General features: G+C 42.7%; 1 long non-coding RNA gene across 1 annotated transcript in view; it reads left to right on the forward strand.

Annotated features, from left to right (window-relative positions):
* LOC146031889 (uncharacterized) overlaps positions 1-20660 on the forward strand; it is a 61404-nt gene that overhangs the window by 1138 nt on the left and 39606 nt on the right. The window contains exon 2 of the long non-coding RNA XR_014457346.1: positions 1655-1782. This is a non-coding gene — a long non-coding RNA (uncharacterized LOC146031889). The remainder of the gene's footprint in view (positions 1-1654; positions 1783-20660) is intronic.

Consider the following 20660-nt stretch of genomic DNA (forward strand, 5'->3'; position numbering starts at 1 on the left):
GGGCAGGGATTGGGGTGAGCTGGGGACAGCTGGGGCGGGCTGTGGGGGTGCTGCTGAGGGCGGCGGAGGGCTCTGACGGAATGGAGTGCACATGCTTCCCCTTCCCTCGTCTGGCGGGACCTGATGAATGGCGATAGAATCGTTTGGAGCTGCTACCTCTGTATAGCGCATACGATCCCGCCAAGGACTACAGGAGGCTACCCGATCTGACAGATCCTACGTGCAGGACATTTTAAGGGCTCCAAGCCGATGCTCACAGGACAGTGTATTGGTTCGTATCAGATCTAAAAAAACATGCGACTTGCCTGATTTTACACAATTTTTCAGCCCCATCAGTCGGAATTGGGTGATATCGAGCAAAAAACGCATGTCTATGGCCAGCTTCGGAAGTTGATTGGTTGGTGCTTTATCTCTCTCCATTTTATATCTACACAAGCATTGATAGATCTCCCCCTAAGAGCGATATTCAATTAGACGTTGTCATTTACCCAATGTCACTTATTGGGGTTATGGTTTGATTTTCTCCCAGATCATGAAATGAAAATACATATCAGCAAAGTTTTGAGGATTCTATGTGTTTTGGCACAAAACAGAAAAATTCTTAATCAAAACAATGGGAAAAAATTTTATAGTGCGGAAAAAAAATTGTTGGTAATGCAAAAAAATTATTTGCAAAAAAGTCCCCATTTTTTGTGGATAAAACATTTTCGGGTTTAATTGTGTACCCCCGAGTCTGGTGCAGATCCTGAACCAGAACCATTTCCAGAGCCAGTACACAAAACTTGTAAGTTAATTTGCCAAGGCAGCTCTTAACAACGAATCTCTATCAGCTCAATTTGGGTTAGAACAGATAAACATGACTTTAATCTCTTCCTGAAACGCTCTATATTTTCCTCTCACGTTAAGTAAACCTTCCACATATAAATTAAATCTGGGTTGTTCTAAATGGTACATAAACAATTATATGTCTCAAATAAAACCTCTCTTAAGGGCATATTTTATTCATCAATACTATTTTTCCAGGAGATGAAACATAAAGGGGGAGTTTCACCAAAGGTTGGAGACAGATCAAGTGGAGAGGATAAAGTATCAATCAGTTTATTACTGAAAAGTCTGGTTGTAGGGCACCATTGCACACTTTTATACTAGACTTTAATGCTGTGGGTGTTCTCCTACTCTACATCCAACTGATTTGTAATAATTTATTAATCACATTCGGTAAATCTTAATATTATTGTTCAAATGTTTTGTCTTTTCTGACTAGAAAGTGATTTCAAGTGTAAAGTTCTAGCAGAGCAATGTTAATTTAAATAAAAGTGAAATTGCTTTAACCCTTTGAGTGTCAAGTGAATTTGTCAAAATAGGTGTTTACCTATTTGGTAATTATGTTTACCTTATATAGGAAATATAATCTTTTTTTCACAGTATTTTTTATTTGAATTTATATAACAAATGTGAGCATTTTTTGTGGATACTTTACACATCTCTCACAGAGATATTGGCAATCAAAGGGTTAATATAGGAATCTTTTGTTACATTCTAAATTTTTATCTTAACTTGTTTTGTTACCCACGGTACATTGGGTTTACTTTTTCTTTACTGCAGGATGAAAATATTATGTTTCTGCTCTGTAGTAAATATTCTATTGTGTTAGGGATTTTCCTTTACTTTTCTTCAGCCACATCCAATGCTGTATCTCTTCCAAAGGAAACTGTAGCTTAGTCCTGAAGGTCCAGTCTTCTGAATATGCAGCGGCTTTACTGTGCTATTTGAACATATACAGTAAGTGTCTGTTGAATCCACTTTCTATATTCTCCATTTTTTCTCATTCAAATATAAATACATGTAATAAGGTTGGGAATGAAATGGCAACAGTGTCAACGTCAGTGATGCTGACCTTCATGTGGACGGTCATAATGTTGATGTTTATTATGTTGGCATTCTTCAGGTAGACACTGATGAAATGTTGACATGTTAGAATGTTGACATACAGTTAGTGATGGTCCAGAGGTGACTTATACCCCTTTCACACTGCACTTTTAAAATGGTATATTGCCGTTTTTTTTTCCATTTTAAAACGTTTAAGGCTGCAATGTGAAAGTGCCAGAGTTGATTTACCGGTTAAAGTTAACCGGTATTTCAACACGTTTAAAAAGCAGAGTCCTACACGTTTCAAAGCCGTTTTTTAGGCAGTGTGAATGGCTCTATTTCTATGGCTTGAAACGTGTCCCTTGGGGGTTAAACAGGTTGAATGTGTGAATGGTATTAAATGCTTTTTAAAACGGTTTTCACCTGCAATGTGAAAGGTCTTAGGTTCAGACCCGTTTTAAAGTCCCATTTAAGAATACAGGGTCAATACCCGTTTCTGCAATGTGAAAGCAGTATTAGCTTCTCGTAAAAATTGCATCAACTTCTATCCTTAGCTTATGGGTCCTGGCAGCCATGTGACCAGTGCTTCTGGGTCAGCCTTCCATATCAGCAGCATTCTGGAAAGGATTTGACTGCTATTCCTAAACATAACCCTGACGGATAACCCTACCTGACCAGCCTAATCCTATATTCTCCTGACTGCTTAGTTATGTGACAGGTGAGCGTATACACAGCTGCAGCTAAACACCTGACAGACACAGCAGCCTGACACATAAAGTTAATGGGCTAATTATGTAGTAGCTGAGACTGCACAAAGAACAAATACAGGAATCAGGCTGCAGTAACCCAGACCTGCCAGACTCAGCTTGTAACATTGATCTTGTAGCTAATATAACAGAATACTTTATGAAACTAAATGATTGTTCTCATATAAGTTAAGATATAATGCAACTGTGAACTTTATTTAACCTATAAGGACGTTTGACACATATCTTGCAGTTGATTCTGTTACCAACATCAAAGCTGGACAAAGTACTGTAAGCTGTCTAATATCCAGAATACTGTAGCTCATCCAGCAGAGCCTGGCCCCGGAAACAGAAGACAATGCTCAGAACCTCATCTGGGCTATTTAGGAGATACAAATGTAGCACCGCTCATTCAGCCGGGGGGGCTGGCAATAGAATCGCCAGCCGCCAGCCCCTGCCAGCCACCTCCCCGTCGGTCCCCACCTCCTCCCCGCTCCACCAATACCCCCCCCCCCCTCTCCTTGAAGTGGAGATGGGCAGGGTTTCTGCTCCCCTTGAAGCTGGGACGGGCAGGAAACTGAGTGACTGGGACGCGCGTGCATGTAAGATGCTTTTGTGTCCCAGTCAAATGGAGCTCCTCTCCACCGGGGATCACCAGCGGCGGCATTCTGGTGATTCCCGGTGATGAATGAGAGACGCTCCATCAATACTAGCAGTTGTCGTCTGGGTTTCTTTTAAACCCTCCTTTGTCTCCTTGTCCCTGTATGTGCCCTTCCCTGCCCCTAAGTCTTTTTCTCCCCTGCCCCTCAGTCTGTTTATTTTCTGTCCCACATTGTTCTCCATCTGTTTCTCTTCAATTAGGCACCAGCAGTGTCATCATCTATGTGGGTATATGTGTCCTAATGTGAACCACATGTGCACACCAGGTGAGCAGTGACAGCAATATCAGAAACACAGGTTCCCATGCGGTGCACATAAGAAGTGAAATGCATGTGTACAGACCAATGTGATGCCCTTATTTTTCTAATGTCTATCTTTATCCTATAGACTTACACAGAGACTCTTCTGTTACTCTAGAACACAGGTTCTCAAACTCAGTCTTCAGGACCCCACACAATGCATGTTTTGCAGGTCTCCTCACAAATTCACAAGTGAAATAATTAGCTAAACTTGTTGATCTTTTAAAATGTGCCAATGGGTAATGAACACACCTGTGCACCTGCCGGGTGACCTGGAAAACATGAACTGTGTGGGGTCCTGCGGACCGAGTTTTAGAACTCCTGCTCTAGAAGAAGGGGTTTTTTTTTGGTCTACAAGAAGTTTCTTCTTCTTATAATTATATTTTTATTTATAAGGCGCCACAAGTGGTACGCAGCGCCGTACATATAAAACACATGAGAACAGTACAGGGTATACAGAACTAGACATAACAGCGACAGAAGATCAAAAACAGAGCACAATTAATAATTAACAGCACAGTTCTTATTACAAAATACAACTGAGAAATAGGGAAGTGAGTGAGAAGAGATGCAGCTATAGATTGTAAGTGAGTAAAGCTGTATACACACGAGGGCGATAGGGGCTATAATCGCTGGGAATATGGTCGCTGGCGACCATATTGCCAGTGATGGAAGTGTGCCCCGGCGATAAATCGCTGGGTGCGCGCTCCCGTTTTCAGCCCCATTGTAATCGCTGGTCGCAGGAGCTTGCTCCTGCGACCAGCTAATTACCTCTGTGGCTCCCCCGGCAGAGGTTCCTTTTCATCAGCGACCATCTCTGGTCGCTGATGAAAAGGAGACACTGGGCAATATATTGCTCAGCAATGTATTGCTAGCAATATATTGCTGAGCAATATATCTCCCCCGTGTGTACGGGGCTCTAGAGAGCTGTAATTGAAATGCAAGAAGAGAGTGGTGAGAACAAGAGGGAAGAGGAGCTTACAATCTAGAAGGAGGGGGAGACAGGTGACATGAGGTGCAGGTAAGGAGACGTGAGGCAAGAAGTGAGGATGGCAGGGAGGGTCAGGACATGAGGCTCCCCCCTCCACCTGCACCCTTGACCCCTAACAGCCCTGCACTCTGGCCCATGCCACAACACACCCTGCTAGGGGGCAGAAAGCCCCCTTATTGACCATTCTTTAAATGTAACCAGGTATTTGCAATCTGTTTCTGTGTATTGTACAGTCTAGGATTTTCTCTGAAATAACTTCAACAATAACCAGTAGAAGAAAAGTCAAAATTTGCTCAGAAATCTAATACTTTCAATGGATTAAGCAGCAAAATGCAAATAGAAACTGATGAATTTGCAAAGAAACTAGAAGTTCTAAGCAGAAAGAACGTTGTTTAGATTCAAGCAAAAATCTTAAATGTTCCAATAAATGTTTGACCCAGTTTGAGAGAAATAATTGGCCGCTTGAGGTTTTTGATTGATAACCAAGCTGAAATTGGGTATCACACTTCTATGCCGAACTGCAGCTTATTTATAATGTTGAACTTTTCCAAAAGTCTCTTGAAGCTCATGCAAAAAAGCGATTCTATCATTTCCAGGTGTAATTAGTTTGGAAACTGGAAGTTTGCATTTAATGAAATCTTAAACTTTCGAAAAAACTTCTTAGCTTGGATGTAATTGGAGCTAAGTTTGGTCTGATTTTATGATATGTCCAATATTAATGCAAAGTCACACATTTTGTAAAGTGGGCCAATGTACAGTAATAGTGCCCAGTGTTCAGAAAAGTTGGATGTTTTCGACTCAAATATACCATGTTAAACAACCAACTCTGCCACTGTAATGGAGTCTGATGTAGAAAGTCAAAAAATAAAACAGCTCTATAAAATCAGACATAAATAGAGCTCTTTACTTATTGTATTACCTCTTTATTGAAAATCAATAAAAATCGTTTATTCAAAAAAAAAAAAATAGAGCTCTTTTTTTTTGGGGGGGGGGGGGGGGATGAGTTGTATTTGTCAATGCTAGTACACAGTGACAGCAAAATGGGATCATTGGATAGACATACATTAGGTCTCCAAGCATTAGGTCGACCACTGAAGGTCAACATGCATGACGTGACTGAAGGTCGCCATGGGTTTGGTCAACAGGGTCATTAGGTTGACATGGGGAAGGTCGACAGTCAAAATGTCGACATGGAGTTTTTCACTTTTTTGTCTTGAATGTCGACAGTCACTACTCTAGCCATGCTTTGGGCACGGGGCCTCGCTATGCTTAGCACACTATTTTTTTCTCCCACCATACCCTAGTGCAACGGCCCCCATAGGCACTTTGTGTTCACTGGAATATGGAAGGAAGGGAGTCTCGCGTGAGATGGTGAGTGACGTGGGCGGGTGCGAGATCACGCGACAGGTGTCCAGCATCACTGTAGCACCAGCTGGGCGCCAGCAGCAGTTATTGAGCGGCAGCCGGAGGGGGTAATCAGGAGGATACTTTTAAAGGTGATCATTTTGATCCAGCCCCTGAAAGGATTTCATCCATAACAAATGGCCCTTCTATCAAAATAAGGTTCCCCGCCCTAGTGGATGGTAGGGCATAAAAAATACCGCCTGTCGGCACATGTCGACTCAAAATCTATATCTATCTATCTATATATATATGCATAGTGGAAGAAGCGGCTCTCTAAGGATTTGTATAAACAGAACACACTTAACTCAAGTGTGAAGCCTACATTACGGTATATTAGGTTAAACCGTCATCCGGAATACAGATAGAGAATACAAAACACCTTATATAGACACAAACACCAGGTATGAACCTCATGCAGGGGACGAGAGCCGCCCCACTGCTGCTACATCATCACTGTGAGACATAGAGCATTGTGTAAACAAAAACCGTCACCATGGCAATGTTATAAGCTGGCCACGGACATGCAGTAATACACTCAGTTATATATCAACTCCAATACAATGTATTTTCATCTAGAACAGAAGGTAACATTGGAATCGACAACATATTGTCATATGCCATACATAATATTACAATGCAGCGGAAGGCAACGAAACAGAAAGCATTAAAAAGTACTCTTTAAGGCCAAAAGGATACACTGTATTCAGTTGAGCTATCCATTTGGTCTCACGCTGTAGCAATATTTTTGTCCCTATTTCCACCCCTTGGATTAGCCGGGACCTAGTCAATCGTATTGTACCGTATTTGTGACAAATTGTGTCCATGTTCTTTTAAATGTTTGGCTACTGGCTGATCAATGGCCAGCCAGGGTCAGATGGATGGCACTTCTGTGTTGTGTCCTTCGTTCTTTGAACTGGCGTGTGGTTTTCCCAACATACGGTTTTGAACAGGGACATTTAATGTAGTAAACATATTTACAACAGTAAAATCTGAGAAAGTGACAAAAGCCTATCAAGAAAATCAAGTATATACCAACACATTACAACAAGGGAGCCCAAGGTATAACAGATGAAGAAATCAATATCGCACAGACACTGATCGTGGCATTTCTTCAATCAGTGATCAAGATTCCGCACCAGGTACCTCCGCTGGTCAGCTCCGTTTAGGTGTTCGTACCAGGGCTCAGTTGCTAAGAGGTCCAGAACAAGCGATGCGAAAGGGAAGGAAAAGTGTCCAACAAACAAGAAACAAATGTATAGAATTTTTCATCAAGGTCCCTCACAGCGGATGAAATGGCAGTAGTCAGTAAGGGACCCAGCTTCGTCCCTACAAATAAGCACCGTGAGTTTGAAGCATTGGATGAAACAAATTTATTTGCACTCCAGTTTCGACTAAAAGAGTTTTATAAAAATAAACCATTGGTTACCAATGAGGTCAACAAGGCTCCAGTGAAGAAAAAAAAGCACCTTTGACCCATATCAAATAATCCAGCGAATAAAGCATACACCAATATTCTAACATGCAAGATTAAAACACAAAACAAGAATATGGATAACAAAGACAACTTAAACAGAACTGAACACCAGGCCCTCAAACGATTATCGATTAACGAGTACAAGGATATCGTCATCAGGCCAGCTGACAAGGGGGTGCTCGTGTAGTCCAAGATTTGGAAATATACCGTAATGAAGCCATGACGCAACTCTCCGATCATGAGGTGTACGTCAGGTTGAATAAGGATCCTTCTAGTGACTATGTGAACAAGCTGAATGTTCTTCTAAAAGAAGTGGTCTCTAATCAGTGGATCACAATGGATACATCCATAGTGCTACAAGAATTGTTCTATATGATATCTAAGGTACATAAGGAAAGAGTTAATCCACCCAGCCAGAGATTTCTTGATTTATGGTGTTGCCAAGTTTCTGGACTTTTATTTACAGCCGGTTGTGCAACAAGAGAGGACTACCCTCAAGGATACCAATACATTCTTGAACAAACTTTTTGCTTTAGGTGAATAACCAAAGGACTTCTTCTTATGTACAGCTGATGTGAAAAGCCTGTATACCAACATTCCATCCAGCAGGGCACTGAAGCGGTATGTACATTGCTTAGTTCATCTGAGATCTATATTAGACCTTATATGCCTTTCTTCTTCAGACTTTTGCATTTAGTTTTGAACAGATATAACTTCATGTACAAATACAGGGGTGTCTTATTGGCAGTTGTGTCACACCTGCCTTTGCTAATTCATTTATGTTGAGAATTATTTTTTTCCAAGGATGAGTATGCCAGTAACATTCATTTATTTAACCGATATATAGATGATTGGGGAGGAATCCTTCTCTGAGGTGGGCATCAAAGTTGTTTAGGATGAACAACGCACTGGACGTCGTTCAACACATGACCAAAATGTGAACAAAGTGCGTGAAGTTTTGAACACTGGTCGTTGTTTGAAAATGGTAGCAGTAAGGTTGGGACTTCCAAAAACTACTGTGCAATAAACTAACGATGCAAAAGGTGTGTTCCTTATTTTTATAACAGGTGAGAAAACTTGATTTATTAGTACAACCTGAAGACCAACAGGCAAAGCCCAGACTGGCTCACACCATCATCGCCTTAACCAAAAAGGGCCAAATGACCAAATGAAGACCAAATCCATGCTCTTTTTCGACTTGAAGGGTGTGGGCCACAAGGAATATATAAATACCGGCCAAACTGTCAACAATGCATTTTACAAATGAGTGTTCAGGTGATTGAGAAACAGATTGCTACTACCTGGTTCCTCCATCACAACAATATACCAAGTGCAGGACAGTTTTCGCCCAAGCATAACGTGACAATGTTGCCTCCACCAATGCACAAGGGTCATACTTATTATTAACCCTATTTATCTGAAATTTCATTTAGTCTCATTACTTTCCAGACAGACCCTGTACTGTATATCTATCTATCCCTTCTCGGAGCATCGGTGGGACGCACGTGTGTCTCACATGCTTACATAGCCCATTGCTGCGAATCTTCTCACACACATGCATGTACCGCCGGCTTGCCAAGAAGGGAATTTAGGGTGCGCTGTCAGTATGAATGAGAACGGCTCATCTGTATATATATATTTTCTCTTTTTCCACATTGCTATGAATCATTGGGCTGCACTGACTGTGGCATGCATACTTTTCATCATGGTGTTACGGGCTGGGGACACTTTGGGCAGAGCAGAAGAAGGCAACGGCAACCTACCCCCATGACATCCGGTAGGAGCCGCCATTGATTGTTGGCCTTTATACTAAGTCCTTTGTGACTAAAATTCTAATCCTAAATCACTAGGTCACTAAGGGGGTTATTCTAGTTCATTCTTTCTGACAAAATCCTTCTTAGATGGACAAAACCATGTGCACTGCGGGTGGGGCAGATGTAACTTGTGCAGAGAGAATTAGATTTGGGTGGGGTTTTTCTTCAAAGTGAGATCTATATTGCAGTGTAAAATCATGCAGTCAGTATTTTTCCTGCACAGAAACAAAAAAACTCACCCAAATCTAATTCTCTCTGCACATGTTACATCTGCCCCCCTGCAGTGCACATGGTTTTGTCCATCTAAGAAGGATTTTGTCAGAAAGAATGAACTAGAATAAACCCCCTAAAAGTGGATTTGCATGCAGCAATGATGTGAACAAGATACAGAAAAAAAAATCATGAAAAAAATAGGGACGTTCATTGCTGTCGCACCATGCGTCTTCTGCCGTATGGCACATAAAGGAGAGGTGCATTAGGAAAACACCGATACCATCTACAGCAGTGGTTCTCAACTAGGTCCTCCAGGACCCCAACAGAGCACGTTTTCCAGGTCTCCACACAGAATCACAGGTGAAATAATTAGCACCACCTGTGATCTTTTAAAATGTGTCAGTGAGTATTTTGAGTGCACCTGTGCACCTGCCGGGTGACCTGGAAAACGTGCAATGTTGGGGATACTTGAGGACTGAGTTGAGAACCACTGATCTACCGTATAGTAAAATGGAGTTTAAGTAGTAAAACCCTTTATGGCGACTAACCAAAAACAGATGGATTATTTTAAAGGTACAGATCGGCAGGCCTCTTCCTTGCTGGCGAATCACCAGAACGTCAGCGCTGGCGATCCGCCAGCGGCCTGCCTCACCATCTGACTGAGACGCGCCTAAGTCTCACGCGCGTCTCAATCTCTGTCGGCGGGGCGACGGGAACCCTGTCCGTCTCCACCTCAGGGAGACGGACAGGGTTGGGGGAGGGGGGGGGTGCAGGCAGGCGGCAGGGACCCCGGGTGACCACCGACAAGCCGGCGGTGACCCGGGGGAGCGGCTGGAAGCGATGTCGGAAGGGGACGTGCTCCTCTCGTGTGCGCGCGACCCCTTCTCGCTATGCAGATGGCGCTTGCGGGGGATGGCGGCTGGCATCGCCATCGCCATCCCCTGCCAAGATGGGACCTGCACCATCTGTATGTTAGTAAGTCTTCAAGATATAAGATCTAAATACTGTATACTGGCAAACCAAAATATTCAATGGGATGCTAGTGGATTATGAATGCTGTATAATGATGCAGCCCCTCTTCAGGTTATAGACCCTAAGGAACACTATAAATACAGAAAACAGGAATGACAGCAACCTATTGGCTGTCACTGTTTTATTCATGAATCTCAAAAATGAAGGACATTACAAAGCAATGTTCTGTTTCGTTTTATGCAACATATTTAAAGCTCTTGCTCAATCCCTTGAATATACTCTGGGTTCTAAGGACCTGCATTAAACAGGCATTAGGCAGACCAGGAATAAACTACAGGGATATTGCAATTTTATGGTGCCAAACGCCTAGATGAAATAATCACGCTCCATTATATATGACATATATAATTTTGGCTAGCTTGCAGTAATGTATGCAAAAAAAATAGTAACTGGGGGGAAAAAAAATCATTTTTCATCTTCTCACCCGCTGATAACCTGTAATTGTCACTTGATTGGACGTAAGAATTATTTCTTTCCTGCTCAGTATTGTCTGACCTGAGAACTCTGGTCATTTTGTAGGTATAAAAAGAGCTTCCTCAATCACAGTATGTACTCTGCTGGATAAGAACACTTTAGTTATCTGTAGCTAATGGCTCTCCTGCATCTTAATGGGATTTTATGCTAAGACTATTTTTTAAACCAAAAAATTACACTGAGGATTTTGTGACTTAAGTTGGGTACACACTGGGCGATATATCAATATGGTAATGTATGATATTGATATCGTTGACGATATTGCGTATACTGTATATATCATCCAGTGTGTACAGTCAATATCATTATCGATGATCATGGCTGTGGGTCTTTAACGACCCCCTCTGCTGTCTATAAAGTACATGCAGCTAAATCTGACAATATCATCAGCAACTGCATGTACGGAACGGGAATGTATGGAGAATATCTTCCTGTGTGTGCAGTTAATAAGTTTCTTACGTGTACGCTATATGAGCTCAATGGGAAGCTCAATTCTAGGGTCCTTCGAGTTGGGGCAGATTGGGTTGTGGGCATCTGCCTCCTGAGCTTCTTTGGAGGCAGTAGAGAATGCTGCCTGGACAGCAAACATTCTCTTCCTGCTTTCCAGTGAATGGCTGTCATCATGCTGATTGTGGATGACAGGAGCTATCCACCAATCACAGTCCAGCATTCTCTACCTGCCTCCCAACTGCAGCAAACAGTGAATTCCCCATTGAAGCCTCATGAATGTATTTTATGTGCAACATTAGTGATTTGTGTGTTTTTTCATATTACCATTACCATTAAGATTTTGATGCCTTTTGAGGAGGAATCAGGAGATAATGATCATGAGATTTTTTTTTTAAGGTTTTCTAAAACACAAATACTGTATATTTTACCATTTATTTTTGTAAATTAAAAAGTTTTTTTGGTACTTGTTTCCTAGCACGGCGCCCGTCGGGTCCATCGCATACCAATAAGTTAAGGTATGCGATGGGACCTGATCAGACCCGATATTAGGGTTTTAAGAGTTGTATGTATGATTATGTACAATTTTAACCTCGCATCGCAGCGTACAATGGCATACGATGCGATGCTATTAGACCCGATATTTAATTGTACAGCCACCCTGATGGGTGATTTCTATGTTAAATGCACCCCCACACCCGATTTTTAATTGTACACCCACCCGGATGGGTAATTACTATGTCAAATGCCCCCCCATTGTTAACGCCACCCTACTATCAAAGCTAACCCAAAGCGTGGCGAGCGCAGCGAGCCCGCGAGGGGCGGCAGTACGCATCCTCCGATCTTTTCATACCCCCACTATCCACTTCGGCACGGAGTTGATTTTATATAGTCTGAACGTGGCGACCAGATGCGGAATACATGTGAAGTTGTGAATACATGTGAAGTTATCCGCTCGCCACACTATATAAAATCAACTCCACGCCGACGTGGATAGTGGGGGTATGAAAAGGTCGGAGGACGTGTACTGCTGCCCCTCGCGGGCTCACTGCGCGGTCGCCACGCTTCGGGTTGGCGTTGATGGTGGGGTGGCGTTAACAATTGGGGGGGGGCATTTGACATATTAATTACCCATCAGGGTGGGTGTACGATGAAAAATCAGGTGTGGGGGTGCATTTAACATAGGAATCACCCATCAGAGTGGCTGTACAATTAAAAATCGGGTCTAATCGCATTGCATCGCATATACGACCCGATCAGATAGATGCGACCCAATCAGATAGACCCGACGCCATAAGATCAATATCGTGGGCGCCGTGCTGGGCAACCAGTACCGTTTTTTTCTTTTAATTAGATCAATTATACATAGATTACAAGGGTGACAGGGTTAATAGGATTGCCCTTTTTAAGCACAGTACAGCAGTTAAAAAGGGAAATCCTATTAACTCTGTCATACTATCTAATATCTATCTATCTATCTATCTATCTATCTATCTATCTATCTATCTATAACAAATACCTATTTTTAACTGAAATAAACAATATTGTAGGGATGGTGCTTTCGCCAAGGACGATCCGTCGCCAGTGAGGACCAGGAAAATTCTACAAAAAAGATGTTCTTGAGGAGCGCCAAATCTCAGTAGAGTCTGTTCACCATTCTCTTTAGAACTCGTCCTATTAAGTTTATGAGACATTCATACAAGTGCACACCCACTAAAAATCAATTCATACATTTATTTTCTATTAATATAAGATTTTTTTTCTAAAACACACTTAAAAAGTATTCATCACACACATACACCATGGACATTGTGGGACAGGTGTTATTTTATCTCGCTGTCACCTTCACCAGGGGTAAGCTCACTGACAGATTGTTCGGCCCACTTTTGATCATGATATTGTATCACTGAACGCGTTTCAGCAATAAAGACTTCCTCAGGGGTGTCCAGTTCATATGTGTGAATTTCCCCAAAAATACTTCAATCTTCACTGAAGAAGGAATTACTACATCATTTAATCACTTAAAATCAAAAGCTTTCTGCTCCTATGAAGGATGGGAACTGATCTATTCTGATGTTTCTTATTATCCTGGGAATGAAATAGAGAGCAGCTCATATTCACCTTCTGACGTTGTAGCTGCGCACCGACGGCATATCTTCTTGTGTCGGCATTCTGCTGTTGGCCTTAGATGGCTCAATAAAGCCCAAAAAACTTAAAGTTAATTAATTTAACTTTATTTTCATATTATTTAACCCTGTCCAAATAAAAAAATATCATAATGCAATAATAATAATAATTGTATTTATATAGCACTCTTTCTCCAATAGGGCTCAAGGCGCTTAACAGATAGAATGAATGTACAGATGGAGCCCCTCTCATTTAGCTCCAGCGCTCGCCAGAATGTCCCCGCTGGCAAGCGCTGGCTGAGAGGGACTCCATTAGACTGGGACGTGCGAGCGTCTCACTCGGCAGCTGGGTGGCGGAACCTTGCCCATCTCTGCTTCAGGCAGACAGGCAGGGTTAGGGGGTGCAGGGAGGCGGTGGGCGGCAGAGGGGAGCTTCATCGGAACATGGCGCAAGAGCATCTCATGCACGTGCACCCCCTTCCAACGGATAGCGGGGTCTGTAATTCAGTACAGAAACAATGAAGTACAGAAAAGCTTTTCATAAACAATACTTACAGTAAGGGAATGAAGGAAATGCTTGAGTAAACAGGAAAGTCTCGAATGTGCTTTTGATGCGTTCTAGAGTGGGCACTTCTCGAACTGGGGCAGATGTATTAAGCCTGGTGAAGAGATAAAGTGGAGAAAAATTGGAGATAAAATGAAAGGAGATAATGCACCAGCCAATCAACGCACAACTGTCATTTTCAAATGCAGTTGATTGGCTGGTGCGTTATCTCCTTTCATTTTATCTCCACTTTTTCTCCACTTTATCTCTTCACCAGGTTTAATACATCTGACCCAATGTGCTGGAAAGTGAGTTCCATAAAGTCGGAGCTGCATGGCTAAAAGCTCGAACTCCAGATAAATGACGGGAGATATATTTAATTACTAAAACATAGAAATGTATACCTTAATTTGTTGATTCTTTGCTGTCTAAATTGGAAAAATCTTGAGGGATCCCCTTTGTAGGTGGCCAATCAAAAAAACTGCATTTGTGACTGGTCAGTTGTGATTGGAAGGTAAGGGAAGTATCAGAAATCTCATGATTTCGTATTGTGGTATTGTAGGGTGAAGCAGCGATAAGGGCGGAGAAGTGTCCCATGTGGCCCATGACAACCAATCAGCACTGAACTAACATCTATAAATTGCATAATATCAAATTGAACAAAGCAGCTGATTGGTTGCCATGGGATAATTTTCCTCTGGTTCACTTCTCCTCCCTTAGCACTGCTTCATACATCTACCCCGTCAGCTGATATGTTCTGGGGAATCACATACTGTACAATGATTGTGGAAGCACCCAGAGCACACAAAAGTTGGCACCTATGAATCTCACTCACCACACTGGGCTAGGGCAATATTGCATTGTGCTAGTTTTGGCATTTGTATAGTTACACCACTTCAGAGAGAAATTGAACTAAAAAGTAATGATAAACAATTTAAGGTTATGAATGAACAAAAGAACAAAAGAAAAGTAATGTTCCATATGGGAACAGTAGGGTATATGAATCAATTTGTTGAGCTTGGCATTTGTATTCGAGACACTACCAGCTCTTCATACAGGTCTCTATAAATGGGCTATTCAGTCAGGCTTTTATGTTTCATGAAATGTGATTGGTTTGATTCTCCAGTGGACAATATTTATTTTGCTCTAAAATTACTGTATTAAAAAGAGAAAAAATTAAGGAAAAAAATCGATATTTTGTTGGAAGTAAAAAAGAGATAAAAGTAATTTCTCTGAACATTGTATTAAGAAATAAATGTAGAAAAAAATGTGTATAAAGTATAAACCCAAAACAAAACAAAAAAATTACAATACACACCACATACAGTATATATTATGCTTCAAACCGCTTGTGTGCACCTCTTGGAGAGAACGGTGGCTCTGGGACCCTACTTGGACCCCCAAATATTACCAAGCCCCGACTAATTAATGCCCTCCACTCACACACCTTTTGGCATCCAAGCCGATGATGGATTTTTATTTGAACAAATCATCGCATCTGTCAATCATGATAGAAGATTGTTCATGCCCGTCAGACCAATAATTGGTGCTTGGTTGTGGCCTTAAAATGTGGAGTTATGGGTAATGAGTAATTGTAGTGTATGGCACCTTAACCCTTTCTGATACATTTAAAAAATATATACATTTTACATTGTTTGAATAATATTGGAATACAGATAATTTCACGCAATTCATTTGGAAGCACAAAAACATTAATATTCCCCCATAAGACACAGTACAGTAAGCGTCTCTCTGTGGTTTCCCAAAATAGTGGATGCTACAGTACTGTGGATTTCTCTCTTTTCTGCTTGAAGTTGGTAAGATGAAGAAATCAGAATGGGTATATCATGATATGATTCCTTTTGACAAGACATGACTATCTCCCCTGTGGGAAAATGGACTTCCGGTTGATACAAGCTGACACAAAATCTTACAGGGCTTTGTATAGCACATCACATCAGCTTTTAAAGTTCATGAGTCACACTATCCAATTAAGGACATACCATATACAAACATTTTTTTTTTACGTTTCAAATGAATGTGTTCATGTTAATAAGCAACATTAACTTAATACATTCATTTGTAACTAGTAAATAATCTTGCCTTAACCAATGTAAGTGCTTACATTAAAAAAAAAGATACTTGTTTCCTAGCACGGCCACAACGATCATAATCGCGGTCATCGGGGGTAAAATCGGGGCCATCGCGGGCATCGCCTGCGCAAAAAAATCGGGTGCGATGGGCCAGACGCGATGCCCGCGATTTCCCCATAGAGAACAATGTTAAATGCCTCAATTTACCCGCGATGACCACGATTTCCCATAGGAAACAATGGGAAATGGCTCAATTTACCCAAATTATCATAGGAACAATGGTAAATGGGCCAAAAACACCCCTGAACATTGAAATGTCCCCCCAAAAGTAGTTTACGCCACCACGTGATCAACGTGAACCCGAAGCGTGGCGAGCGCAGCGAGCCCGCGAGGGGCGGCGGTATGCGTCCTCCGACCTTTTCATACCCCTACTATCCACTAGGGCGTGGAGTGAGAATAGAATAGTGTGGCGAGCGCAGCGAGCCACCGAGCCCGAAGCGTGGCGAGCGCAGCGAGCCCCGTGAGGGGACGCGGATACCTGTGAAGCCCGCGAAGGGACGCGTTTACCTGTGAAGGTATCCGCGTCCACTCGCCACGCTTCGGGCTCGGTGGCTCGCTGCGCTCGCCACACTATTCTATTCTCACTCCACGCCCTAGTGGATAGAGGGGGTATGAAAAGGTTGGAGGACGCGTACCGCCGCCCCTCGCGGACTTCTTCCCTATGATGATTTGGGTAAATTGACCCATTTAACATTGTTTCCTATGGGAAATCGGGGTCATCGCGGGTAAATTGAGGCATTTAACATTGTTCCCTATGGGGAAATCGCGGCCATCGCGGGTGGACCATTTAAGCATTTTTAGGCGCACACGACGCGACCGACCCGATTTTTCACTGTTTTCAATGCATTTCAATGGAAAAATCGGGGGCATCGCGTCGGTCGCGTCGCAGGCCACTAAAATTACCCCCGATGGCCAAGATTTGTGGCCGTGCTAGGAAACAAGTACCAAAAAAAATTCAAAAATATTTGAAAAAGGTAAAAAAAAGCAGATTTTTAATCCATAAGTAGCAAACTTTTTTTATTTTTTTCGGACCACATAGAATGAAGGATAAAACAATAGTTTAGGCATAAAAAATGCATGATCTTAGACTTACAGGTGCATCTCACAGCATCAGTTGGAGAGGTGTCTCACAATACTAAATTGAGCTGTTAGAGGACCCTGCTCCTTTTACAGTTGAATACATGTTTCATTCTTTCAGCATGTTTTTGGCCCAATGGATGGTTGTCAGTGGACACAACCGAAATAGGTGACATTGCATTAGAGCAGGGGTTTCCAACCACAGTCCTCAAGGTGCAGGCAATATGAATGGTGTAATGATAGCATTACTGTCTCACAGCACTGAGGTCATGGCCAACTGTGCGGAGTTTGTATATTCTCTCTGTGCTTGTATGGGTTTCCTCCCACATTCGAAAAAATATACTGGTAGATTAATTGGCTCCTGACAAGAATAAAATTAACCCTAGTGTGTAAGTGTGTGCATGTACATATGTTTAGGGCAGACTAGATGGACCAAGTTGTTCATCACTGCCATCAAATTCTATGTTTCTATGTTACACTAACAGTTCAGGTATTAAGGATATCCGTACTTGAGCACAGATTCCTGAATTAGCACATCAGTTATGTTGATCTGACCATCTGTGCTCAGAGGTGGTTATCAATAAAACGCTGACTATACTGTGCCTTGAGGACTGAGCTTGGGAATCACTGTATCAGAGCATTGAACACTGTATCAGAGCATTGAACATAATTATAAAGTGACAAGAAAAAACAGATACGTTCCACTTAACTTCTTAAATGCTAGGAATAGCATGGTATCTGCATTTACAATTGAGAAATGTTCCATTTGTGGAACCTAAAATGGGATATTTTATCATTATTATTTTGTCAATGGCATTGTAAAGGTTGATGTAGAACACGCCCTATCAGGAGATCAAGGATCCCAATTACGGTCAACCTTTTACAGACATAAAAAAAAAAAATAGCTTCCATCAAGAACCCGACTAATAGTCACCTCTGCTGCAATTAATAGACCACATTTCCAGTTGACATACTGTATATATTGATAATCCTATTTAAAATGCCGTCCAAACAATATTCAACCTTTCCAGGGGCATCTGGATAAATAATGATACTGTATTTAACTTCGGTACTCTTTACCTAGATGGGCACCAGCGATTGAAATCGCGGGCGTCGGGGGTAAAAATCGCGGTCATCGCGGGCATCGCGGGCATCGCGGGTAAATCGCGGGTACATAAAAATCTGCTACCCGCGATGACCGCGATTTTCCCATAGGGAACAATGTTAAAAAGGCTGATTGAGCGCGATTTTCATGTAAAATGCCTCAATGCCCGCGATTTGGCCATAGGAATCAATGTTAAATGGGCCACAGAGCCCAAATAGGCACAATTAACCCTTAAATGTCCCCCCAAATTTTTAACGCCACCCCACGATCCACGCCAACCCGAAGCGTGGCGAGCGCAGCGAGCCTGCGAGGGGCGGCGGTACGCGTCCTCTGACCTTTTCATGCCCTACTATCCACGTCGGTGTGGAGTTGAGAATAGAATAGTGTGGCGAGCGCAGCGAGCCACCGAGCCCGAAGCGTGGCGAGCGCAGCGAGCCACCGAGCCCGAAGCGTGGCGAGCGCAGCGAGCCCCGCGAGGGGACGCGGATACCTTCACAGGTAAACGCGTCCCCTCGCGGGCTTCACAGGTGTCCGCGTCGCCACCGACACCTGTGAAGCCCACGAGGGGACGCGTATAACTGTGAAGGTATCCGCGTCCCCTCGTGGGGCTCGCTGCGCTCGCCACGCTTCGGGCTCGGTGGCTCGCTGCGCTCGCCACACTATTCTATTCTCAACTCCACGCCGACGTGGATAGTAGGGCATGAAAAGGTCGGAGGACGCATACCGCCGCCCCCCCTCGCGGGCTCGCTGCGCTCGCCACGCTTCGGGTTGGCGTGGATCGTGGGGTGGCGTTAAAAATTTGGGGGGACATTTAAGGGTTAATTGTGCCTATTTGGGCTCTGTGGCCCATTTAACATTGATTCCTATGGCCAAATCGGGTCTATTGAGGCATTTAACAGTAAAATCGCGTTGGTCGGGCCATTTAACATTGATTCCTATGGGAAATCGGGTGCATCGCGTCGTGGGCATCGCGGGTACATTTATGGACGGCCGCGACGCGACCGACGCGATTTCAATGTTTAACATGGGTTTCAATGGGAAATCGCGGGCATCGCGTCGGTCGCGTCGCGGCCAGACATAAATGTACCCGCGATCACCACGACGGGCGCCCATCTAGGTAAAGAGTACCTTAACTTAATTTATGAAACACACAATTATGCTCAGGGGTAGATGTACTAAACCTTGCAGAGTGATAACCAATCCGCTCCTGTCATTTTTCAAACACAACTGACACGAGCTGACTGGTTGGTACTATGGGGGTTAATGTAGATGTGTGCATATCAAGAAACTCACGGACACCTGTGCAGCTTGAATCAGGTGCGTCTTTATTCCAGCTCTGGCTAACACTGACTGAAGGACCAGCCGTGTGACCGGAAGTGATGTCATACCTGGAGACTACAATGACCAAGATGCACCACATGCATCTACAGTTAATCTGGTTGATATGCAGCCTTGTGAGTCCACCAAACACCGCCTTGCGAATAGTGGCTGGCCGCCACCCATTTACAAGGCAAATTCGCTCGCAGGGCATGCAAATGGGTGTTACACAGCCTGGTGGGATCCTTCCCCATCATTTAATGCGCATGCACAGAAATGAAAAACCATTGGTCCCCGTGCGAAGGAGCGCCACTTGCGTACGGACCTGAATAAAGTCCTATATCTCTCTCCAGCCTATCACTCTCCAAGGTTTAGAACATCTGCCCTTCAGTGAGTTAAAATATAATCTAAAAAAATGTATTATAGTCACTTTCATTTTGATCTGTTACCACTGAGACTAGGGATCCTCTTAAGTAGATCATGCAGGAGAAATGTGTTTTTATTTAATTCCTAATGTGATGATATCAGAGTTGTGTGATTGTTCTATTCTGTCCTTACAAGCACTCAGCTTTATTGCAATGTGATGAGGGGATTTCTGGGTATGTTTTGTGAGCGGAGGGTAATTGTTTTGATGCAATTTATTTGTTTTCATGATACAAAAGCACCATTGTCGTTAATATTACATGATTTTAAAGGGAATTATTTTAATGAATAGAACATTCATAAAGGAAAAAAAAATGTGGCACACGTTAAAGTGCAATATTCAGGTGGATTTGAATCGAATTAATAAACTTTTGCAGCGTAAAACAAACATTCCTCCTATGTTAAATACTGTAGTTAATGACTTTTGACAAGGATTCTTAATAGTTCTAGGCAGTGGTGCAACTAGATATTTATAGGCCTCATAAAAAAAAA

This window comes from Crinia signifera, chromosome 1 (genome assembly GCF_055691185.1).
Source record: "Crinia signifera chromosome 1, ASM5569118v1, whole genome shotgun sequence".
NCBI lineage: Eukaryota > Metazoa > Chordata > Amphibia > Anura > Myobatrachidae > Crinia > Crinia signifera.